The 26586-nt window shown below is 39.0% G+C and overlaps 1 protein-coding gene across 1 annotated transcript in view; it reads left to right on the top strand.

Moving 5' to 3' along the window:
* The window catches only part of SPR (Sex peptide receptor), a 301535-nt gene that overhangs the window by 64072 nt on the left and 210877 nt on the right, over nucleotides 1-26586 (top strand). The window contains exon 2 of the mRNA XM_089738232.1: nucleotides 9911-9945. The gene's annotated coding sequence lies outside the window, so the exon portion shown is untranslated. The remainder of the gene's footprint in view (nucleotides 1-9910; nucleotides 9946-26586) is intronic.

Raw genomic sequence — 26586 nt, 5'->3', positions numbered from 1 at the left:
TTGTCCGCGCGGGTGGGTACCACCGCCCTGCCTATTTCTGCCGTGAAGCAGTAATGCGTTTCGGTTCGAAGGGTGGGGCAGCCGTCGTAACTATACTTGAGACCTTAAAACTTATCTCAAGGTGGGTGGCGCATTTACGTAGTAGATGTCTATGGGCTCCAGTAACCATTTAACACCAGGTGGGCTGTGAGCTCGTCCTACCCATCTAAGCAATAAAAAAATTAAAAACTTGCTACTGCGTTACTGCCTATTTTAGTGCGTAGGTTCCGTAGTGTTCCCCCCGGTGAAGGTCAAGGGGCGACCTGAGGGGGTGAGGCCGCGCGGCGCGCTACCAGCACTCTAGCGCGCTGCCGTGGAGTGAATAGAGCGACCGGTCGACGGTGTATCGCGTCCCGACCCGGCAGGCTGGTTCTGGTCCAGCGGGGTATTCCGGGACACCAGCGGCACTGTCTGGGCGGACCGACGGACTGCCGTACCGAGACGGCCGACGTTTCAGAGCCTTCGATTCGCCTCGAAGGCTCCGTCGGCTGGGCGTCCTTGGGGTGAGCCGCGCCGTCTGGTTGTATTGTTGACCGCGGTAGCCCCCCTACCTCATCTGGGTTCTGACCTCGGAGGGGATCGGACGTCGGGTGTAAGAGTGCAGGGGAGTCGTTTAGTGGGTGGGCCCTAAAATCCTTGGGCCCGCGGTCTGCCCACAACACCATGCAGATCGTAGAGTCTCACATACCCCGCGCGCCCCTTTTGCGCGGGGACCTCGTAGGAGGTTCGGCCCTCTAACCGAAAAAAAAAAAAAAAAAAAAGGTTCCGTAGTGTTACATAAGGCTTTTTATATTCTCAATGAAATGAGAACTCATCTCTTTCAGTTGATACAAGCGTGTACTTTGAACTGTCTGTAACCCCATTTTAGTGAGAGAAGCCCAGATTCTGCGATGTCAATCATTCCAAAGAAACATTCTCGTAAACATTTTTTTTGACGTGACAACTTCTTATAATTCAATAGAGCCGGCTGCACGCACGAAAGAACATGACTCATTGAGGCGTTCCATTTAAGGCTTGAAGTGCAAGCGAGAGCGCGCAACGAGCGACAAAGAGGCACAATCGGCCTCCGCGTTCGGCAGCGTTCGACATCTGTCTCTCTCCTACTTGAATGGGCGATGCATCCGCGTGGACAGCTGCTATACAACAATACATTTACATGTTTTCGTCAAGTATGAAGCTCAGTGAAAAGTGAATGTGGTGTCAATTGTCCATACAAAATATCTATCAAACAAATAAAATAGAAATTTTCTTTTAAAAAATGAAACCATGCAATCGGTATTTTCTTATCACGTTCAACTATCCGACTTTACAGACAACCGATTTTTTTTTGTTGTTCCTTTTTATGTAAATAATCCATTTCATTTATCGTCGTAAAAGGGGCTATTTAGAGGAAGTATATCAGTAACGCTCGCAGGGATTTGTAATTTCGTAAATTGAAACGAAAAAGAGTCGACAATAATAATGATTTAATCCAATGACAAAAAAGAGACTTGGTGATTTCAAAGATTTTACCGCTTTTTTACTGATTCGTTTTGTTTAGTAATGAGTGGCTTGGTGATTGGTTACGGTCATCGAAAGACGTTTATCAGAGGTACAGATAAGCCGCTCCTACATACAATGGCGGATCCGGGGGGGGGGGGGGGGGGGTGTCATGGGAGTCATGACCACCCCCTGAGCTGGTTCCAGGACTTAGGTGGACCACTAATTGAATATAATGATTTTATGTATATATTTTGTTACCATACATATTTTATGTAACTACATACCTTCAATATTTAATTAATTTAATATAATAATATAATAACTTTGTATAATGGCAAACGCTTGGGAACGAACGCATCTAAATTAGACTATGTGACCCCCTCCTGGCGCCAAAGCTGGATCCGCCCTTGCCTACATAATATATCGCCTTTTTGCATTAAGTGTACAATTTCCAATAATATTCGAAATTGAGTTAATATGCGTAAACATTTGGTAACACCAGTATTTTTCTCATAAATACTGTCAAAAGAGGGTAGTTTACTTTAGTTTTTTTCTTTTTTTAGTTTGCCTATGTTTTGACTACTATTAACAAAATTAATACGGTACATACATTGATCTTAATTTAAAAAACAGATAATGTAAGTGGTAAAAAAATAAATGTTGCAAATATTAAAAATATTACATATTATTATTAAATATTTAAAACACTCTCCTGTAAAATTAGTTAGTTTTGAGATTATACAGTTTTAATGCGAGAAGATATGTATGTTCGGAATTTCTTATGTAAGACTGAGAATTTTAACTCATATCTCAAGGTGGGCGGCGGCAATCACGTCATTAATGTCTGAGCTCCGGTAACCACTTAACACCAGATGAGCTCGTCCACTATACGGTTCCCGAGCGCTATGACATATCCTTCAAACGAGGCTTGTGAAGAGCATTAAGCGGTAGGAAGCGGCTTGGCTCTGCCCTTGGCATTGCTGATGTCCATGAGCGACAGTAACCACTCACCATCAGGTGGGCCATATACTCGTCTGCATACACGTATAATAAAATTTGTATATGTATATATATATATCAAGCGAAAAAGTAAAGTTTTTATTCAATTATTCACAGTCACAGACTTTATCTAGTATAGTATAAGTTAATGTTTGTTTAATGGCTGTCATATGGCATATATGGTATATGGCACTGAGACGTGGTCGCGCACAATGGGCATTATGAGAATGCTCAATGTCACCCAAAGAGCAATGGAGAGGGCTATGCTCGGAGTTTCCCTGCGAAATCAAATCAGAAATGAGGAGATTCTCAGGAAAACCATGGTAACCGACATAGCCCAAAGGATTGCGACATTGAAGTGGCAGTGGGCAGGACACATTGCTCGCAGAACGGATGGCCGTTGGGGCCAGAAAGTTCTTGAGTGGCGACCGCGTACTGGAAGACGTAGCGTGGGTAGGCCTCCCACAAGATGGGCCGACGATATATTGAGGTTCGGGGATCCGCTGGATGCAGGCAGCGCAGGACCGGTCTTTGTGCCGAGGCTTGGGGGAGGCCTATGTCCAGCAGTGGACGTTCGTGGGCTGATAAGAAGACCACAAGCAGCAAGTCACCGTCCTCGTCGAACCCGTCAGTTGCGACGAAGGGCTCGACGAGTGAATTAACCCATGGACACAGCCTACTGAATTTCTCGCTGGATCTTCTCATTGGGTCGCGTTTCCGGTGGTAGATTCTGCGAAGCACTGCTCTTGCTAGGGCCAGTGCTAGCAACACTCCGGTTTGGACCCCTGAGCTCACCTACACGTCAAGGAGAAGCTGATATAGCCTCTCAAGGCTATCAGCATAGGTAGGAAAAAAAGGCTGTCAATACTTGTACAGCTTAAATAGATGTACTAAGTTAAAACTCGATACAATTACTGTTAGCGGTTCAGAGAATGTATCTTTTTGTCGCAATTTACATAGTTTTCACGTAATTGCTTTTTAAATACGCGTGATAATCGAAGAGCCGAACCGATTATCCTGATTATAAAACACATTAACAAAAATAAAGATCGACTTCAAATAGAAAAAAAGAAGATATTCCAAAACAAATTGATATACCTACACTAAAAACAATAATCATCGAAATCGGTTGGCGTGATATTGAGTTATTGAGTTATTCATCTATTTGTCGCGCACGTACTTAATGCAAATTTAAGACTTATATAGTTTTCTCATGGATACTATTATCAGAACTGGACTAAATTGAAATGGGACCACGCGGGTAGCGTCAGCTTCCTAATAAAAAAAAATCATCAAAATCGATTCACCCACGATTTTAATCGTCGTGGCCTTAAAGATAAGACGTCCGGTGCATTCGTGTTGAGCGATGCACCGGTGTTCGAATCCCAGGCGGGTACCAATTTTTCTAATGAAATACGTACTCAACAAATGTTCACGATTGACTTCCACGGTGAAGGAATAACATCGTGTAATAAAAATCGAACCCACAAAATTATAATCTGTGTAATTACTAGTGGTAGGACCTCTTGTGCGCGGGTAGGTGCCACCAACCTGCCTATTTTTCTGCCGTGAAGCAGTAATGCGTTTCGGTTTGAAGGGTGGGGTAGCCGTTGTAACTATACTCGAGACTTTAGAACTTATATCTCAAGGTGGGTGGCGCATTTACGTTGTAGATGTCTATGGGCTCCAGTAACCACTTAACACCAGGTGTGCTGTGAGCTCGTCCAACCATCTAAGCAATAAAAAAAAAACCCAGTCAAAAGTTATGAGGTAACAAAGATAAATTGATAGATTTTGCGTTAGGCAGCGGCTTGGCTCTGCCCCTCACCGTCAGGTGGGCCGTATTCTCGTCTGCCTACAAGGGCAATAAAAAAAAAATTAATAAAAAAAACATACAGTCCAGTTGAGAACCTCCTCATTTTTTGAAGTCGGCGAAGTAAAAATGCCGATGCTATGTCATATTTTTACGTCATTTATAAGTTACTTAACGAACTTCCGAAGAGCTCTCTTATGTTGTTAGTTAAATAAGATTTAGTTTGAGAGCTTTTCGTTTCATAACCATTCTTATTAAGGAATTATAAAGCTATTGTACTAGTGTTAGAATATTAATTGGCTTTTCTGTACTCTTGAAACTTTGCTTTCAGGATTATTATTAATTTGTTACGAAACTGTTGGGTAAGTCTGGATCTACAAATAGAGATTTTTGTGGTTTCGGTACAGTAGGTATTCCGAGGCGAATGTTTTAATGAAAAACTATTTTTTGCTAATACTAATTTAATATTGAACTTATTATTGATAACTTAGACTAGATTTTTAAATTATAACTTATATAATATAAAGTACTTACTCGGTATTGTGGTATTGAAGTATTCCAGATGGTCTGTCGCACATTTACTTTTCCTACCTATGCTGATAGCCTTGAGAGGGCTATCAGCATAGGTAGGAAAAGTAAATGTGACTTGATAGTTTGTAGGTGAGCTCGCGGGGCTCAACCGGAGAGTTGCTAACACTGACCCTAGCAAGAGCAGTGCTTCGCAGAATCTACCACCGGATCGGAAACGCGACCCACTGAGAAGATCCGGCGAGAAACTCAGTGGGCTGTGTCTATGGGTTAGTTCACTCGTCGAGCCCTTCGTCGCAAACGACGGGTTCGACGGGGACGGTGACCGGTGCTTGTGGTGCCTAAAAGCACCGTTAATGGATCAGGAGGATCCGTAATGACGTGCTTTGGGCGACGTCGACGGTTTACCATTCGGTCTACTGGGTCGGGTATGTAATTTCCAGCGGCTACGATGAGAGGGTTCTCATGTCGCTGTCGCACAATTACGGCACAATCTTATTTATAGTGAAAACCAAAACTAGAACTATAACTTGTAGTCAATAATAATTTGCGCAGGAGTTGCCGCCCCTTTCAACATGTCCTCCGACTGAAGAACAATAGATGAAAGCGTGGCCATCTTGTGTCTTTACCACTTCGACAAATAAGATGCGCCGGCGACATGTTGCAGGGGGCGTGGCTTAACAGTCTTTGCACACGGCCCTCGCATCACCTGATGTGACGTAAAATCGTACGATTTCGGTGCTGCGTTGAGATGTGCGAGTTGACTTGCTCACTCGCCACAATATTGCGCTTAGGTATTCCAGAATAAAAATAAGAATATAAATTAAAATAAGACACGACTTAAAGATCTTAGTTACCAGGTCATAAAATTTCTTTAAAAAAAACCATTAGTTTGGTAGATAAATGAAACGCAGCACGATTCCCGAGAGATAGCAGCACGATTGCGGTATGTACGACAGAGCCTAGCCGATGGGGGCGCACACTTACCAACCAGCTTTCTTAAAGAGCGGTGCATTCGTCCTAAGAACTGGCATTCGTTTTTGTTTGCTTAAGTCAAGAGAAGATCTCTAAATTATTCTAAGTCAACGAACGTTATTGGTGTACTCAATATTTCTCTTATCTCGATCACCCTATTCGCCTCTATGATGTCTGACGATGGTGTCAATAATTGTGGCTTCTCCGACATATATATGTAAACGTAGGTCAATCTGTGATGCCCATAACACGGAATCCTACTTTGGGACCAGATGACCATGCGTGATTTGTTCCCAGCTATTTATTTATTACGTGCGTCTGTAAGAATGATTACTGGAATCAACGAAACTTGTGTTTCAGCGTGTCGCAGTTGAGTTACCGTCAGAAAAACAATCCATTAATACATCTCGAATGAACGCGCGCATGACGAAAAGTGACGTGATCCTTATTCCCCACAGAAATTATGTGTTGCCAACACAAGAACCGCTACTTCCTTTCCGATTCACGTAAAAATGTCGCCGTATTTTGATGATCTCGATTTATTTGTGCAAATATTTACACATTTCTAGTATTCAGCATATACGCGATAACGAAATTACAGCGTAAAAAAGTCAAAATACGATTTGTTTTCTGATTAATTAACGGTGGTAGGGCTTAACTTGAATTTTCATTGGCAAGTAGCAGGTAGCATCGTGGTACAGCTCTTCGTATGCGACGGGAATCTTGTGTTTCCAGATTGGTGTGTATTGTTGTCTATTCTCCAATAATTCGTCTGCCCAGCAAGAGTAAAGAAATCAGGAATCTATATATTAATACGTGAAGCCAAAACTTTGTATCCCTTTTTACGAAAATTGCGCGGACGGAGGAGTATGAAATTTTCCACACTTATAGAGAATATAGAGAAGAAGTGCACTATGCTAATATTTTTTTTAAATTATGCATAAAAGATACATTAAATCAATAAAGAAAACATTACACACACTACACACCATGTATTTGACGCACACACGCATGCATACTATTTATTGTCAAACTTTTGTTCTTGGCGTCTGTTGTCAAATTAAGATTAAATATTGTTTGTCTTTGTTAATATTTTTTATAGTGTAGTCTTGGCGAAATTTGTGATTATAGAAGTATAAAATACAATCATAATACTGTACAAACTTACAATTCCAATTAATTATAGCGGCATTTCGACTACTGCGGGACCTCTAGTATACCTGAAAACGCCAACAGACCCTTTGGCCTCAAACGACACGCCTCAACTTCTCCACTGCGTAATTAAAACGCGACGGAGCTTAGATTGAAATAATAAAAATGTGATTTTAGTAAAAAGGGTCGCCTTTATTACTATGGAAATCAGATGACATCTGGCAACACTTAACCTCTACGAATCGTGTTGCCATTTAAACAAACCGGTCACGTTGTAACTTGTCTCGAAGGCTCGCTAACAAACGAAACCGCTAAGGCACATGAGTTGTTTAGCAGTTTTTCGGGATCTACAAATGTATCACGGAAATTCCGAGAGTCTGGATAAAGTTTTTAGTATGAATAGTGATGAATTTGCGAGAAATTATGTTCAAGAGTTCCCGTGAATGCTTTCTTGGTCGCGTTAAGAGTTTTTCGATTCTCGTTAGAATACAAATTATAGGCCCGTTAGTAGTAGCTGGGGTACCAAGGATTTGTCAGGATCTGATTCAGGGAATCAATAGTTCTTGTGTTTATTGTCTGGAAATAACAACCTTTCTTTGAAAAACATAACCTACCCACAATAACCCTCTTCTTCGGATTCCACTTTCGGTGTTTTTAGACTCTCTAAGCACCGATCATCGTTCTCGAAGAAGAATTCGACGTGCAACCTAACCCATAGACACAGCCCACCAAGTTTCTCGTCGGATCTTCTCAGTGGATCGAGATTCTAAATCAGTGGTAGATTGGGCGAAGCACTGCTCTTGCTAGGGCCAGTGTTAGCAAACTTTCTCAGATTACGCCCGGGAGCTCACCCACCAGTACGACCGTAGCTTTAACAGCCCCTAATTAAATGCTTCCATTCTAATTGTTTTCAAAGCCCAAATTTGAGCGTTCATTGATCCAAACGATGAAAACACAAGCAGATTCAATTTGGAGCACAAATCCGGGTTGTTTCCATTCAATTTGGAGCACAAACAACAGATACAAGAAACCTTACAAACAACATAACAGTTAGATGAATGTATTGAGCGAAAACATTCAATATGAATTTAGCTCGACATTTCTCTTGTTTGTTTTAACATTTCCGATATTTAAATCGACCATAATGCTGAGTTCCGCATACCGAACTTCGCAAACAAGCTTTCAAGCTTCGATCTATGATTAAAATTCTCTAAATTGTTCTATTGTTTTTGTTAGCTAAATTTTACGAATCAAACACGTATGGGTGGTAATGATATGGGGAAAAGGGTGGGGGTAGGGAGCAGTGGGGTCGGAGGGAGGGAAAAAATCAAGGAAGTGGATACTGTCAACACGTGTATGCGGTTTGGGGTTAAATGAGGAATTCTGCCGAATTATCCTCTGTATTGCGGTACGAACCAGACCAATCATCCAACTGCTTCGCGGGAGGTATTTAACGGTAGACAGCAGGCTGGCTCTGTCCCTGGAATTGCTGACGTCCATGGGCGATGGTAACCACTCACGGTAAACACGATAATACATGTGAATATTATTCAAAAATATGTACATTTCATGACCAAAAGAGAAACCGAAAAATATATTTTATGCCACATTTTTATGATCGCCACGCTGAGCGCGAACGATGTTAAAACTTTATTTTTTAATACGCACACAAAAAAAGACACTTTCGCTTGTATCGTGGAAAAAAATACGTAGCACATAACGCTTTTATTATTAATAAAAAAACGGTGAAAGGATTAGCATAATTTCTCGTAAAGTATACGTTGCGTAAGTTCTTTACATCAGAGGATAAAATATGGCGTAGGTTTTTTTAGGTAGGTTTATATAACACGAGCGTCTCCCGCTTGAAGAATTTTACTAGGGTAGAGTAACACTCCAAGAAATTACCAATTCACTTAAAAAAGTATTTGCTTATCGCGTGTACAAATCTAATTAGTAAATATAAAATGTTAACTAGCCTTTGTCCGCGACGCCGTTCGCGTGGAATAGTTACTTTGGCATAACGCTAAATTTTACCTCCCACTTCATTTACGTAGACGGTGAAAATATTTTTGAATTATAGAATGTTAAGGAGCTATTTAAATCACTATTTTGAAGCATTCTTTATTGGTACTCCACTCGCATTGGCCTTACCGTGATGTTGTATGGCCTATAGCCTACCTCAATAAATGGTTTATCTAACACTGAAAGAATTTTTCAAATCGGACCAGCAGTTCCTGAGATTAGCGCGTTCAGACAAACAAACTCTTCAGCTTTATAATATTAGTATAGATAAGAAGAAAAGTCGGTGGGTCCGTTGCTACCTGCATCCATCGTGACCTAGCGATTTTCACTACATCGTCGGTCCATTGGTAGGTAGGTGGTCGTCCCACACTGCGTTGCTGACGTGGTCTCCACTCGAGGATCCTTCTGGTCCATGGACCGTCCCAGAGCGCTGAAACTGCAATACTTTAAGACAATTTTTTTTATGGCAACTAGCGAAATCTTGTAGCGGATGCCCCTAAACTTACATATTGTTAAAGTTAAGGCATTTAATTATTGTATAACTAAACAAAAAAAAAATCATAAAGCATACAAGTCATTATTTGTTATTGAAAATTTACAAAACACTTCATTATAAATAAAATATAGGATAGGTAATATGTTACTGCCATCTACACGAGCAGTGAGAAAGTAATCGAAGCGAAGCCATCTAGTGGCCGACGCCCGTAAACATTTTTATTGAGTGCTTGAGTTTCTTATCTATAACTAATTTATGTGTATTGTCTATCGACTGTCCTATTTTCGCACTATTTGACATGCCCACTGTCACTTCAGCTAGCTAATCCTACGGACTATGTCAGTGACTCTGCCCAGAAATAACTTCTACGAACTTTATAATGCAATTCCATCGTATTGTTACAGGCGCCGCGGCTTCCAGTGAAAACAAATACTGAGCTGTAAGTTACAATTCAAGTTATATTACCAATTCGAGTTACTTGAAAATAAACATTGGATGCTTTTTTTTTTTTTTTATTGCTTAGATGGGTGGACGAGCTCACAGCCCACCTGGTGTTAAGTGGTTACTGGAGCCCATAGACATCCACAACGTAAATGCGCCACCCACCTTGAGATACAAGTTCTAAGGTCTCAAGTATAGTTACAACGGCTGCCCCACCCTTCAAACCGAAACGCATTACTGCTTCACGACAGAAATAGGCAGGGTGGTGGTACCTACCCGTTTCAAAGATAAAACACTATATTGCTTAGGTAGGTGGACGAGTTCACGGCCCAACTGGTGTTTAGTGGTTACCGGAGCCCATGGACATCTACAACGTAAATACCGCCACCCACCTTGCAGGCCTTAGTATAGTTACAACAGCTGCCCTAACCTTCAAACCGAAAAGCATTGCTGCTTCACGACAGAAATAGGCAGGTTGGTGGTACCTACCCGTGTGAGCTCACAACACGTCCTACCACCGGTAATTACGCAAATTATAATTTTGCGGGTTTGATTTTTACTACACGATGCTATTCCTTCACCGTGGAAGTCAATCGTGAACATTTGTTAAGCACGTATTTCATTAGAAAAATTGGTACCCGCCGGTACCATGATTCATACGACGGGATTGTTTTTGTTGTAAAATTTAATATTAACTCGAAGCCATACAATTATGTATCTTAATTAAGATTATGCGCCAAACATCGTTTCACTCGACAACTCAGTTACAGTTCTTGAAAATTTACATAATTTGATGGGGTTACGGAAAACCGTTTGAACCTTAATCTATATTGAGTTTCGTTCGGGAATATCTATGTTATAATTATTGATCTAATTAAAAAAGTTACGCGGGTTAATTCATGACATTAATTCGTAAGAAATTCATTATAGCAAATATTTTTTTGGCTTCACTCGCTTAAAATGAGACTGGAGGATGACCGGGCTTTGGTCGTTTTTTTATTTTTTGATAACGCCATCTTGTTGTCTCTATAAAGCGGTTAGTTGCCCTCAATTAAGAAAAATAGTATTATTATTCGCCAATAGATGTCGGGAAGAGTTGATTATTGAAAACACGATTAAAACAAAACTTTCTGAAAATAAATCGTAGCTAGATCGATTTATCGCCCCCGAAATCCCCGGTATACTAAATTTTATGAAAATCTGAAATGAATTGTGAAAAAAAGATTAGAAAGATAAAAAGAACGAACAAGCATTCTCGATCAAGTTTGTAAATTGAAATACACAAAAACCTGTTTCACATCGAGAACTTCCACAAAAGCGATTTTTATTTATTTATTCTTGCTTTTATCTGATTAAAAAATGTGTTAAGTAAATATCATTTATTAAAAAGCAGTGCGCGATCGCGGCTAGCGAGATCCGAGGGTCCATTGCTTCCTACAAGGTTGTAAGTGGTCCGGGTCTGACGCCACCCTGGGATCTAGAGTCGAATGCAATCGATGGCGGGTCCGCGCGATATGCTAACAGCACTCTAGGGAATTGCAGAGTTGCTATCAACGAAGAGGAGCTGTTTGGCAAGACGCTCTAATCCAGGGTGGTATTCTGGAAAATCAGCGGCACCGTCTGCTATGGCAGTGTTGACTCCGGTAACCCCTCCCACCTCTCCTGTCTCGGAAAGGGACCTCGTAGGAGATTCAGCAAAACCCAAAAATTTAGATTTTAAAAATTACCGATTGGATATTAATAAATAAATAATAAATAAATATTTACTAACAATCACGCCACGTTAACTGGTTCCGTGATAAGTTCGTAAAGAACTTGTGTTACAAGTACCAGATAACGGAAATAAATGTAAGATTTTTATTATACATAACTAGTCAGGTCATAAGTATTGTCACACAGCAAAAACTTTTCTTTTAGAATGCTGGCCACAAAAAAGTTTATTGAATTCGAATTTCGAATTGTTCATGAAAATAAAAACGTATACTTTTAGAATTTTACTCCGTTTTAAATATGGAGTGGACGCTTTTAAAGAAGACCGTGTTGCAGTTATTGCGTTGCATCGTTGCGGTTACGCGCCAATTCAAGTTTTTAACATACTGAAAAATTTAAAAATAACCAAAAGATTCGTTTATCGTACCATCAAACGATACAATGAAGACTCTAGTGTAGATGACAGGTCAAGAAGTGGTCGCCCTCGGTCTGTTAGGACTTCAGCAGTGATAAAAGCTGTGAAGGCGCGAATTCAAAGAAATCCCAAACGTAAGCAGAAACTGTTGGCCCTTCAGATGGGGCTAAGCAGAACCACGGTGAAAAGGGTATTAAATGAAGACTTAGGGCTTCGGGCATATCGAAGAAAAACAGGACATCGTTTGAATGCTCGTCTAATGGACCTGAGACTGAAGAGATGCCGCGCTTTGTTGAAGCGGTACGCGGGAAAAAAATATCGGGAAATTCTTTTTCGGATGAAAAAAATTTTACCGTAGAAGAGAGCTACAACAAACAAAATGATAAGGTGTACGCACACAGTAGTGAAGAAGCGAGCAACCGTATTCCGCGTGTCCAACGAGGTCATTTTCCATCCTCGCTCATGCTATGGTTGGGAGTTTCTTATTAGGGCTTAACAGAGGTACATTTTTGTGAGAAAGGTGTAAAAACGAATGCAGTTGTGTATCAAAATACAGTCCTGACGAACCTTGTGGTACCTGTTTCTCATACCATGTTCAATAACAGGCACTGGGTATTCCAACAAGATTCGGCGCCAGTTCATAGAGCGAAGAGCACACAAGACTGGCTGGCGGCGCGTGAAATCGACTTCATCCGGCACGAAGACTGGCCCTCCTCCAGTCCAGATTTGAATCCGTTAGATTACAAGATATGGCAGCACTTGGAGGAAAAGGCGTGCTCAAAGCCTCATCCCAATTTGGAGTCACTCAAGACATCCTTGATTAAGGCAGCCGCCGATATTGACATGGACCTCGTTCGTGCTGCGATAGACGACTGGCCGCGCAGATTGAAGGCCTGTATTCAAAATCACGGAGGTCATTTTGAATAAACTTTAGTGTCATAAGAATCTATGTTTTGTTAAGTTCATTTTGGTATATGAATGGTTACATAATGAATAAACTTGTTTCAATTATTTTACATTAAACATGTGACAGAATTTATGACCTGACTAGGTATACATATATTTAATATACATCCATAACCCTGGGAAAGACATTTATATTTATCATACAAATATCTTCCCTTGGCGGGATTCGAACCCGCGACTCCCTTGTGTAGTGACCATGTCATTTATCACTACACCAGACGGCCGTTATAGGTTAGATGAGATCAAAACGTGTGACTATGTCGCAGCGGAGATGAGTAAAACGGTAGGATGTACCGACCAAAGTGGAGGGCTTTCTTAATACTGTTTATTGTTTTTAATTTATACGTCAGAGTAAGTTAGATTGTACATACATCAGGCGAAGCAGATCGGGTGGGTTTTGAGTGAGAGAGACAGAGAAAGTTGACTGAAAAGGCGTTATCTGCGTAACGTTTGCAATAAGAAAGAAAGCCACGCATTAATGGAACAAAAAGTTCACGGTGGCGTTCTTGGGTCTAGCTTCACTGCTCAGACGTCCACTTCGAAATACAATCCTCCTCGTTGGGTCGTATTCCTCAATGCTGAAGGTCGTGACTACCTTTCTTCATCATTTTCTTTTACACGATCTTTCTCCACCTGTTTCTGTCTCTGGTGGCGTGGGTGGCGCTGTGAAATCGAAACTCGCTACGTTGCGTTAAATTATAAAATAATTTTGCGCTGTATAAAACAGATTCGGACCTCGTATATATTGCTTTCGGTTGGAAATGCCCACTATTTTATCACTATCAGCGTTCTGAGACTTGACCGTACTTAAGATACTTTTATCTCGGTTAAATGTAGTCCTCAGAATTCCCATTATGCTGTTCAGTCGTCTGTATTTGGAGAAGACATTGTCTATTTGTTACGAAACGACTTATGGAGTGTGGTCTATCGGGAACTTTGGTTTGGCGTGAGATAAGTCAGATGATTTCGATGGAAATTCGCAGGGAATTGTTTGCGTCTAAGTCAATGTGGTGAGGTCCATAATGTCTTTGTTGTGTTATAATTCGTCTCTTGAGCTCTTTTTTACTGTCTAAAACAATTTTATAGAGTTTTTGCTGAGTATTTACCACCTGTATAAACTGCAATACCCAGGGTTTCCTGAGGACCATGGCGTATCTTTATCAGAACGGGATTTGAAGAGGGTCCTCCGTGGTAATCTGCGATTTGGTTACGCCTTTATTCCTAATATCCAGGACAATGTTAATTAATATCAGGTGTCTTATATATATCAGGTGTATATATTTTCTGTCTTGTGTTGTGTAAGTTTGCCCAAACCTACGAAATTCCTTACATCATCGACCCCTCTTACAGTTTCTAAGGCTTTGTATTCCCATTGTCAGCTGAAATTTTGACAAGGATCTATTTGGTCCGTTTTCATCACACTTAAGTTTCGTATCCCGAGTAGTTCAGTTCAGAATTACCGGCTATATATCCAAGTATGGTTCACATATATAAAATCGTTATAACTGATCACGCAGTTACAAACACTGCTATTAACAGTCAACAGTAGTCCGCGTCACTCGAAGTCACCGTCACCTAAATTATAAAGGCCGATCGATCTTTGAAGCCGTGTTTGGGTCGGTCTATTTAATAACCACTTTTCTTGAAAGACTTGTGTTTAAAACAAAACTTCACTAGGAAGGATGTTTGCTGCAATTCTGTGTTGAGCCGCGAAATTATCTGAAAGGCACGAGTTGATTCCATTTGTTTGGTTAAGGCTGGCCGCCTTGTTTTTTTTCTTTTTATTGCCCTTGTAGACAGACGAGCACACGGCCCACCTGATGGTGAGTGGTTACCGTCGCCCATGAACTTCAGCAATGCCAGGGGCAGAGCCAAGCCGCTGCCTACCAATAATCCTGCCAATAAAGTCATAATCGTTTGGTGCGGTAGGGCTCTAAAAATATCCTTGGGCCCGCGGACTGCTCCCCACATCTGCAGACCGACAAGTCCGACATACCCCGCGTGGCCCCTAGGATACCTCGTAGGAGTTTCAGTACCCTACTCGAAAACAAAATGGCCGTCTCGTCGTGTGGTGTCTACAGTATACACATACGTATTTAAGCTATGCTTCCCTGAGTATTTTACGGGAACCATCTAAGGGTTTATCGATGCGAGCATAGACGCTATCAAATCCTGTACAATTATACAATTACCTAACGTACTACGTATAATGGAGCTACACCGAGACTACAATTCTGAAGAGTGAATTAGTTCTCAAGCATAACTACTATAAACATTTTGTGCCTTAAGTGTACCATGACCACTGTCATCTCAAAATTTACGTATTGGCACTAGTTGCGCTTACCTATTGGCACTAGCTGCACTTACCGATTGGCACTAGCTGCGTCTGAAGCTTCTCCGATTCAGAATACTAACTACGTAATATAACTTTAGGTGAATATACCTACGTTCTCTTATACATATATAGATTTTGTAAAAGTGAATATTGGACATTAAAACTACACTAGATAGATATTAAAAAAAATATATAAATAAAATTGTTTAGCGAACAAAGCAAGAATTGGTGCTTCCGTGTTTTTTGTTTGCCTATTCTTATATCCATTGTACCTAATATCCCTTTTAGCATTTGACACATGTAGGGCGGTACTGCGGAGCTCTGATTGACATATCGGCGGTGTGAGAACGGACCCTTTGGGAGTTCTTTTTTTTTCCCGTCTAGTGACCTCGACCGATCTCCGGGACCGATATCGAGACGAATGCGAAAATAATTGAAAATACCTTTCTTTTTACGACGTTTATACTTTATCACTGAGAAAAGTGAGTTCGTTGCGTAAATATTTCGATTGGTTTTCTTCGTTCGAGCATTAAGACTGTAAGGTTTGTTGTAAAATAAAATTAAATTTGTTAATGTTAAGGCAATTTTCGGATTGCCAAATAATATCACTGTTGGTGGAAGCAATTACAGTAGTGGGGACGTGACATAATAAAAAAGGCGGTAGTCTGAAAAAACGAGACAGAAAGCAGTGTATTCAGTAAAAATTGTACAAGTGGAGTTACAAATAAAGTAATACACAATTAAGTGAACTATTGCAATCTGTGTATTTATTTCCTGACTGTTGGAAGCGGAGTCCTACAATACTGTTAAAAAAAAAGCAATATGATTTTACGAAGGAGCCTAAAAATAATTGATACATAACTGATTACTTTATGCGCTGTCAAAGTGGAAATGAGAGGAATACCAATATCTCTATAACCAACTAAAAGAAGAACTCGTCGATTATGACGAAGAGTTCGATGAGCGAATTAATCCATAGACACAGCCCACTGAGTTGGTGGAGGGTGATGGGAGAGATGTGCTCCGCACTAAGCGCTTCGCTTTCTCCCCTTTGCCTTTTCATGAGTTCTGTCTCGTGCGAAGTTCAGACGTGGGCTGTTGAGCGACAGGAGGTTTTAGTCAGTTCGACTTCGACGTGCCCCGCCCTCCATCCCCAGGGAAGGGCGGAAGTCCGGCGATTTCCTCCTGACCAAAAAAAGAAAAGCCCACTGAGTTTCTCGCCGGATTTCCTCAGTGGGTCGCGATTCCAATCCTCTAGTAGATTCTACGAAGCATTGCTCTGACTTGGGCTAGTGTTATCAAATTCTCTCAGGTTGAGAGACAAGGCACCTTCCCGTCCGTGAGAAACAAGAATAGCCCCTTAGGCAGTAGCGAATAGGTAAGTAAAAAAAACCATCGTAAAATTAATAGCTTTGTGTTATTTCTGGCGACATCAAAGATTTTGTTAGTCCATACCTGATCAAATGTGACACGTCACGCCACGTACAGCTAAAAAAAATATTAGAAACATTGGGTTTGTCTAAGGCTTTCAAAATCCAATAAGTCTTTGTCGCAAAGTTTACATTTATCATCGAATCTATTATACAAAGCTCTCGATCGATTCTCGTATAATGCAAGTCTCTGCGTCAGCGTCACGACTTGCTTACTCTGTAACTAAGCACTAAGCTCTGTAAGCTCCATACTTGTTCGCGTTTGAAGCACATCAGAAAATTCTATGAGAAACCGATTTTCTTATATAAGGAGATTAGTGGCTCTCAACCCATTTTGTTCAGTGACGAACTTACTTTTTAAAAAGCCGCGACCCCCTTCCAACTTTATAACAGAAATGAAGGTAGTTAAATAAGTCCATTTAGTGAATGTTACGTCATTAATTTATAAATCGTACAGTACACTTTTAGTAAATAGTTGCATATTTACTCCATACCTACCCTAGAGGTGCAATCTCCAAATGCGACTCCTGTTTTACCTTAATAAAATATCATACATATTTGAAAATCTTTTATTTATTTATATATTTTGTTATTACTTGTGGTCATAGATTAAAAAAGATGGTGCTTAATATTAATAAATATATCACTATGTCCTGCCAGTAAAGCGTACAAATATTAGATTTAAGTATTTTATTTTTATTTTATTTATTATCTACATAAAAACATTAATCTTAAATTATAATTATTTGACTCTATTTTACTTTATCATCTAAATCATCATTTATCTTATTATCTAATTTATCATTCAATTATCATTAATCGACAGGGGCTTCTGACAGTAATTTGTCTTAGTGGTTGAGAACCGCTGGTCGAGATGGTGAGATGCCCGACGTATTCATATCGAATGATTCTGCTAAAGTGAGGGTCGCAAATACGCACCGAACGTACGCGTTCAAAAATTATTTCCTTTCCTTTTTTGCCACGTACCATCCGGCTATAGAATGAGCTCCCCTCCACGGTGTTTCCTTCCTCTTCTTGTGGAGAGTATTAACGGTAGGCTGTGGCTTGGCTCTGCTCCTGGCATTGCTGATGTCCATGAGCGACGGTAACCACACACCATCAAGTGGGTCGTGTGCTCGTCTGCCTACAAGGCTAATAAAAAAAAAAAACTATTAAGTAGTTCGCACTAATATCCATCTCATAATAAAAAAAAAACTATTCGCACTAATATCCAAATAATTTCTCTACTACTATTCACTAGTTACTATTACCAATACTTTTACGGTTTAATTTCGCGCTTCATATTGTTATCTTCATAATATATTGCTTCCGTCGTTTCCAATACTTTACAGCTTTCATAGTCCCAGGTAAATCGTAAAAGTAATTTTAATTAGATCCTGATCTATACTTTAAGATCATTGGTAATAGATTACGCGCTATCGCCCTCTACTAAAGCTGAATATTGTGAATATTATTGAAGTTATACTTCTTTAGGCGCGTTATGAAAAATTGATGAGAGTGAAATTTTGCGATGCGCGCGCACCGTGTCACAAAATTAACAGAAACGAAGTTGCCCACTAAATCGCTCATTACAATGCGACCGACGTAACTTGGCGAGTCTGAATATAGCCGCAGGTGAACTTTCCGAACCGTACCGAGAATTACCGAATTTGTACGATGTCAAGAAAAGGGATGTCCAATATGTGTGTTTAAGGGTGTTGTTTAATGGATTTTTTTTCAAATTGATTAAAATATAAATAAAATAAAAAAAGAAATAAATTTAATAAAAATAAAGTATAACTTCTTACGCGCGTACATAAGTACACGCACCCTTTTTTTTGTCAGACATTCAAATACACCGTATATTTTCATTAGAAGATCAAGCATTAAAACAATCATATCATTACACCTTCAAATACTAAAAAAAAACCACTTAAATAAATTTTCAATTTCATTTAAACTAACTGTCTTTTAGCGTTTAAACAAAAGCGCAAAAGCTTCTAAGAGTAAGGGTTGAAGAGGAGACCCTTCACAAAATAAACAAAGATCATTGTGCAAGTTCACCGCCGGAGCTTTATAGACGTGCAGACTGTAATTCAGCGCAGCTTTCATCTATGGACACACGTGCGGGAATTACGTCAGACTTTCGATCGTTCGAATTATTTTCGTACAGTTTTTTAGCCAATCTAATTTTTTTTTTATTGCTTAGATGGGTGGACGAGCTCACAGCCCACCTGGTGTTAAGTAGTTACTGGAGCCCATAGACATCTACAACGTAAATGCGCCACCCACCTTGAGATAAGTTCTAAGGTCTCAAGTATAGTTACAACGGCTGCCCCACCCTTCAAACCGAAACGCATTACTGCTTCAGGGCAGAAATAGGCAGGGCGGTGGTACCACCCGCGCGGACTCACAAGAGGTCCTACCACCTAGGAATGTCGAAGGTAAAGATTGGGTGGAGGTAGACCGCCACGCCACAGCAAATAACGTTTCCAGATGAATAGCCATAGGTGCTTTTCAATTACCAATGTTTTCCAATTAAGATATGAAAAGAAAACGATTTAAGATTTTGAACTACTTTTCTAAATAACGTACTAACATTCTCTTTTCCATTCTCTCCTATCAGCCGTTTCATGAACAATTCGAAATTCGAATTCAATAAACTTTTTTGTGGCCAGCATTCTAAAAGAAAAGTTTTTACTGTGTGACAATACTTATGACCTGACTAGTTATACTTGAGACCATAGAACGTATATCTCAAGGTGGGTGGCGCATTTACGTTGTAGATGTCTATGGGCTCCAGTAACGACTTAACACCAGATGGACTGTGAGCTCGTCTACCTTTCTAAGCAATAAATAATAAATAAATAAAATGTTGAACAATATGCTAATACACAAAATCATGCTATTACGTATGTCGGTGACGCGAAGTTTAAAGATTTCAACCTTCCAAAAAACGCGCCCAGCACACGGTTAGGTACCTATACGGTGATGTGTTTGTTATACGTACGTATCTGTATACGTAGCATTAGCATGTTGGTGACGCGAACCCATAAGATTTTCTCCTACCAAAAAGTGGTCAAAGCGACCAAAGAAGTTTTCGCTTCAAAAAAACGCACCGAATTAACTGCGGTATGTTTACAAAAGTAAGACGTATTGCATCGCATCTTAACTGCGCTGCAGGGAAAGCTCTCTTGAGAAATTAAAACGAATTCAACAGTTTTTTTTTTGTTTTTTTATTATCATTCAAACTGACTGATAAGATCACGAAAACCCCACACTATTTTTTACTACGAAAACTACGTAACGATAAAAATTATCACGTAAAATTTTTAGCTATTAAAAACAAGTTACTGGTGGTAGGACGTCTTGTGAGTCCGCACCGGTATGTACCATGGCCCTAACTATTTCTGCCGCGAAGCAGTAATGCGTTTCGGCCTGAAGGGCGGGGCAGCCGGTGTAACTATACTGCGACCTTAGAACTCATATCTCAAGGTGGTTGGCGGTATTTACTCTGTAGATGTCAATGGGCTCCGATGACCACTTAACACCAGGTGGGCTGTGAGCTCGTCATCCATATATGCAATAATAATAATAACAACCTATACCTTGATTTAATCTTACGGGAGATACCAATTTTAGCATTCAAGTATATAAACACTTGAAGTCAGTTTGAAGGGTGGGACAACCTTTATTTTATAAAAACTGCCACCTTAGAACTCATATCTCAAGGTGGGTGGCAGAATTTACGTTGTAGATGTCTATAGGCTCCGGCAACCACTTAACACCAGGCGGGCCGTGAGTTCGTCTACAGTACTAAGCAATATCTTATATACACAGTAGTATACACAGTAGTCTGTAACGCCGAAATACTAAATTAAATACAAAAAAACGCATGCTACTATGACTTCGTATTTCGGTACTATTGTTGCTCCTTGTCATCGGAAACGATACCAGAATAAGCAATGCACTAGCGTCATTATTGTATACTGGTCGTAGGACCTCTTGTGAGACCGCGCGAGTAGGTATCACCACCCTACCTATTTCGGCCGTGAAGCAGTAATGCGTTTCGATTTGAAGGGTGGGCCAGCCGTTGTAACTATACTTGAGACCTTAAAACTTATAATCTCAAGATGATTGGCGCATTTACGTTGTCGATATCTATGGGATCCAGTAACCACTTAACACTAGGTGGACTGCGAGCTCGTCCACCCATCTAAGCAATAAATAAAAATTAACTCCAGTCCAGAAAGTACAGCAAAAACAAATCCAAGGCGGACGAATCCACACTCGCTAAGTGTTAAACGTCGCCATTGGACATAAAATTCCGCCTATCGCTAAAAATATTAGTTTACTAGGAATTGGAATATTTTCCTTTGGAACAGGCTCGAAGCTCCCGGGAAACCAACCCCCTGGATTCCATTCAAGAACCGGATGGATACATGGTTAAATTAAATCCTCATACGCCGCGACTCGGCCCTCGGTCATAAACACGACGACCGTAAAACCGCTTTTGTAAAGATAATAAAAACATCAAACTTTCATTCTGGACAACAAAAACCTTTTATATCTTTTAAGTAGATGAAACTGGTGAGTATGCAAATGAATGAAGCTTGAATTTGAAGCTGTTTTATTGCTATAAATGAATTAAAATGTTAATGAAATCTTCCGTTGCACTCATCTTATTAATACGTGAAGCAAAAACTTTGTATCCCTTTTTACGAAAATTGCGCGGACGGAGGAGTAGTATGAAATTTTGCACACTTATGGAGAGTATAGAGAAGAAGTGCACAATGCTAATATTTTTTTTAATAATGCATAAAAGATACATTAAATCAATAAAGAAAATATTACACCCACTACATACCATGTATTTGACGCACACACGCATGCATACTATTTACTGTCATACTTTTGTTCTTGACGTCTGTTGTCAAATTGAGAACAGATTAAATATTGTTTGTCTTTGTTAATATTTTTTATATTTTGTAGCCTTGGCGAAATTTATGATTATAGAAGTATAAAATACAATCATAAATAGTGTACAAACTTACAATTCCAATTAATTATAGTCGAATTTCGACTACTGCGGGACCTTTAGTATATATAGTTTTATATGAGTATTATAGTTTTATAGTGTAAGTTGATGTACAAAATAATATGTGCGTATTGTGTTGCTTTTGTTTTTTTTTTCAGTAACTTAAATTTCTAAATTTCTCTTCTCTGTTCACTTTCTACCTATATACGATTTTGATTGTGGAAACATATTTGGTTATTGTTTTAGCTATTTTTTTTAATATTATATGTTTGTATTCTACTGTTTGTTTCCAAAATAAATAAATAAGTAAAACTCACTTACTATGTATGTTAATTTTTAACAAAATCTACAATTCCAATCGAGGGTCAGCTTGCGTTTCAATATAAAGAACCTACTGAGTTTCTTGCCGGATCTTCTCAGTGGGTCGCGTTTTCTTTTCGAAGTCCTGCTTTTTCTAGGGCCAGTGTTAGGAAATTCTCTCAGGTTGGCTCTGTGAGCTCACCTACCCGTTTGGGGGTAGCTGGAATAGCCTCTAAGGCCACCAACGAATAGGAAGGGAAAAAATAAATTTATTACACGACTAGCGGCCCACTCCGGCTCCGCTTGGGTCAACAAAAATTTCAATGATATTTGACGTTGTTTTATTTTTAAAATAAAAGAACACTTATTACTGCATACTATAATAGTTAGACATATGCTGTCGCGACACTTTTTGTAAATAATAATGTGTTCTACAAAGTCGTACATTATTTTATTTTATCATCAATAGTTTTCGCAGGGCACGCGATGTAAAGAATATTTTAGGTAATTTTTTTACACCTTGTGTTACATTATTGGAGTTTTAGTAAGGATACCAAATATTTTTCAAAAAAGATTATAGCCTATGTCACTCGGGAATAGTGTAGCTTCCAAACAGTGAAAAAATTTTTCAAACGGTTCAGTACTTTCGGAGCCTATTCAATACAAACAAACAAACAAATCTTTCCTCTTTATCATATTAGTATAGATGTTCTGTTCCTTCCATTTTAGTGGTTCCAGTTTGTGAGAAACCATGTTAATCATGTTAAAACATGTGAAAATTAAATGTGCTTTATTAAAGCGAATTTGTTTCGGTAGGATTCGAATAGCTAATTTGTTTAATTAGTGCACGTGCCAAAGTAACACTTTATTTTGAGTTTAATTTGTTTATAAAAAGTACCCTTGTTGAGTGATTCTCGTAAATGAGGTGATCAGATATTGAAAAAAATTTAATGTATGTCCAGGGCAGTCCAGGAACAATTTAATCTAGTAGGATTATCCGTCCTCTTTTGACCTTGTCTGGTAAAATGTTTGTCAGATTTATTCTTCGAAAAGCAGATGTTGAATTATAGAAAAATAAATTCTTATAAGATTAATGAATACTAGGAATATTTATTTTTTTACTTTGCGATGACCATAATCTCTTAATTAATAATACAACGTTGTCTTTGAAAGTCGTAAAAGCTTTCATTAAGCTCTTTATGGATGCAGGACACGTTCGACTAATGAATATCGTATTTAATATTTTTTTCCTTGCTTTCAAAATGGCTGCCGGATCACAGTTGAGGGAGTAGCAGTGGTGATGCTTGTAACTGAATTTCAATTAATTTTAAACGGGTAGTTAGTTATCTTTTAACGTATTTAGAATAACCAAGTAAATAATGTAAAGGAACCAAGAAAACCAAGTAAGCTAGATGAAATAGTAAATAATGTGAAAATCTATGTAAAAATGAATTGCTGTTCGTTAGTCTCGCTAAAACGCGAGAACGGCTGGACCGATTTGCCTAATTTTAGTCTTGAATTATTTGTGGAAGTCCAGAGAAGGTTTAAAAGGTAGATAAATATGAAAATGCTCGAAATGAAATAAAAATACCAATTTTGTTTTTTTCCTTTGATGTGTCCCCCGTCGGACGGATTCCTTTTGTTTGTTTTAAGTTTATTTTATATAAAAGTTTAGGTTTTTTATTTATCGATTGAGGCACTATGAAGTCTGCCGGGTCAGCTAGTTAAATATAAAAATAATATAAAAAATAGAATTAAATGAAAGTTTCGCCAAACACGTCATCATTGTTCGAACGGTTACATTGCCAAAATTTAATCAGAATATTGACTATAGAACCACTAGACGTACTACATATATACTATATATATATATATATATACTCTATATATTAATATGTGAAATAAAAACTTTGTACCCCTTTTTACGAATATTGCGCGGAAGGAGAAGTAGGCAGCGGCTTGGCTCTGCCCCTGGCATTGACGATCAGGAGGTGGAATGTTTGCTTACGTTTGCCGCTAGGGGCGCTGTTCCACCTGCATACAAAGAGTTAACTTTTACGCTATCGAGAACATTAAAAAACTCACACTAAGGACACTGATGTGAGTGAGTGAGAAATAATCTCATATAGAGAGATCAAAGCGTGTTTTGGTCGAAACCACTGTCCGCATATGCTCTGTAACAAAAAAAAGAACATTACCCGTAAATGACTTTTTGGCGGGAACGCGAGGAGTGAAGTTGTGTGATTTGTTTTATTTTGTCTATTTAGTGTTTCTTCAGGTTTAAATGTGTAATAACAGTGGTTTATTAACTGTTTAATATCTGCGAAAGTGCACAAATGTGGGAAAATGAAACAAAGCCGCTGGACGCAACTTCTCGGGATCCTCCAAAAAGTCCACTGAAAAAATCTTAGTAAATGACCACCATTTTACTAAGATTATATTTCATCCCATATCATCTCATTTCATTTCACTCCATATTATCATTTTTCATAAAAATAAGAATATAAATTAAAATAAGACATGACTTAAAGGTCTTAGTTACCAGGTCATAAAATAACTTAAAATTTTTTTTTTTCCGTGAATACACATTTTAATTTGTCATCGTTGTTGGAGTACTATATTGGATTGCGAAGGTGTGAGTACAAATTACAACCGGCGAAGGTCGACCCTTTTAAATAAAATCCTGTTAAACAACGGGGAATGTTTTTATTTCATCAATAACGAGCTTAATCGAAGAACAATAATTTGTGGTTTTCTTAAAATTAGCTACTGTGAATATTCGGTACTAGCGGCCCGCTCCAGCTTCGCTTGGGTCTTTAACAAAAATTTCAACGATATTTGACGTTGTTTTATTTTTTAAATAAAAGAACACTTATTGCGGCATAACTATAATAGTCAGACATATGCTGTCGCGACACTTCTTGTAAATAATAATGTGTTCTACAAAGTCGTAGTACATTATTTTATTCTATCATCAATAGTTTTCGCAGGGCACGCGATGTAAAGAATATTTTAGGTAATTTTTTTACACCTTAAGTTCCATTATTGGAGTTTTAGTAAGGATCCCTAATTGTTTTCAGAAAAGATTATAGCTTGTGTCACTCGGGAATAGTGTAGCTTCCAAAGAGTGAAAGAATTTTTCAAATCGGCTCAGTAGTTTCGGAGCCTGTTCAATACAAACAAACAAACAAATATTTTCTCTTCATAATATTAGTATAGACAATAAGCCCTTTAATGTGAAAACTTCTGAACTGGTTCTGTCCTACTGGTGGTAGAGAGTTTTGTCAACCCGCTTGGGTAGGTCCCGTAAACCTATTTCGGCCGCGAAGCAGTAATACATTCCGGTTTGAAGGATCGGGTAGGCGTTGTACTATATAACTTAGAACTCATGTCTCAAGGTGGCATTTACGTTGCTGATGTCTATAGGCACAGCCACTTCACATCAGGTGTTCCGTAAACTGGTTCATACGACTAAAATCTACGTTCATACGACAATAAAATTAAACTCGACTAGAAATGAATTTTGACTACCTCGGTGTCGTAGAATATTGAGGCATTACTTTTTTTTTATCGTTTAAATGGGTTAGCGAGCTCACAGCCCACCTGGTGTTAGGTGGTTACTGGAGCCCATAGACATCCACAACGTAAATGCGCCACCCACCTTGAGATATAAGTTCTAAGGTCTCAAGTATAGTTACAACGGCTGCCCCACCCTTCAAACCGAAACGCATTACTGCTTAACGGCAGAAATAGGCAGATAGATATATTAGTATAGATTCAATTGGTCCTGCACAAGACTCCACCAGCGATGGATTGAGGGGTGATTGGGATGAGGTTTCGCCACTGACAACAATCGATATTACGCCATTGCATTGCTCTCTAAATTTTAATATTTATTTTTAGCTACATTGCAAAGTCCACAAATGATTTCACACCGCTTTCAATTAATGATTAGGAGTAGGAATGATGTCTATTCCAGCGGCAAGTGTTGTGACAAAATCATATCATGCAATTCCTCGAAGCATTCCCCATTCGAACATATCGACGTTTGAAAGGCAAACTTGACTAAGCGACAATAACTGCTTTATATATAAATGATAGGCAATGACCATATTCGATGCGCAAAAAAAATATATTTCTAGGTCTATTAAAATCATTTCAATCCTACAGCTAGATTCGATATATAGATTTTTTGTCAGGTATATTAACTTTAAATTAGTCTACTGTAAAGTTCACGCATTGACGCTTAGTCACGTTTGCCTTTCAAGCGTCGATGTGGATAAAATATAATCGAAGTTGAACAAGAATAAGGTTAATACACCTTTAATAAATCGCAATTCTTTTTTCTCTTTCTATTATTTATTCTGTCATTCTCATAACTAAATTTTTTATCCCTTTTTGGACATCCTGAATTTCCTTTTAGCGGTAGAATCTAGTTTTTTGCA

This window comes from Bombyx mandarina, chromosome 24, assembly GCF_030267445.1.
Source record: "Bombyx mandarina strain Sakado chromosome 24, ASM3026744v2".
Lineage (NCBI taxonomy): Eukaryota > Metazoa > Arthropoda > Insecta > Lepidoptera > Bombycidae > Bombyx > Bombyx mandarina.
Note: the sequence above shows the minus strand (reverse complement) of the source record. Positions and strands in the feature narration are given on the sequence as shown.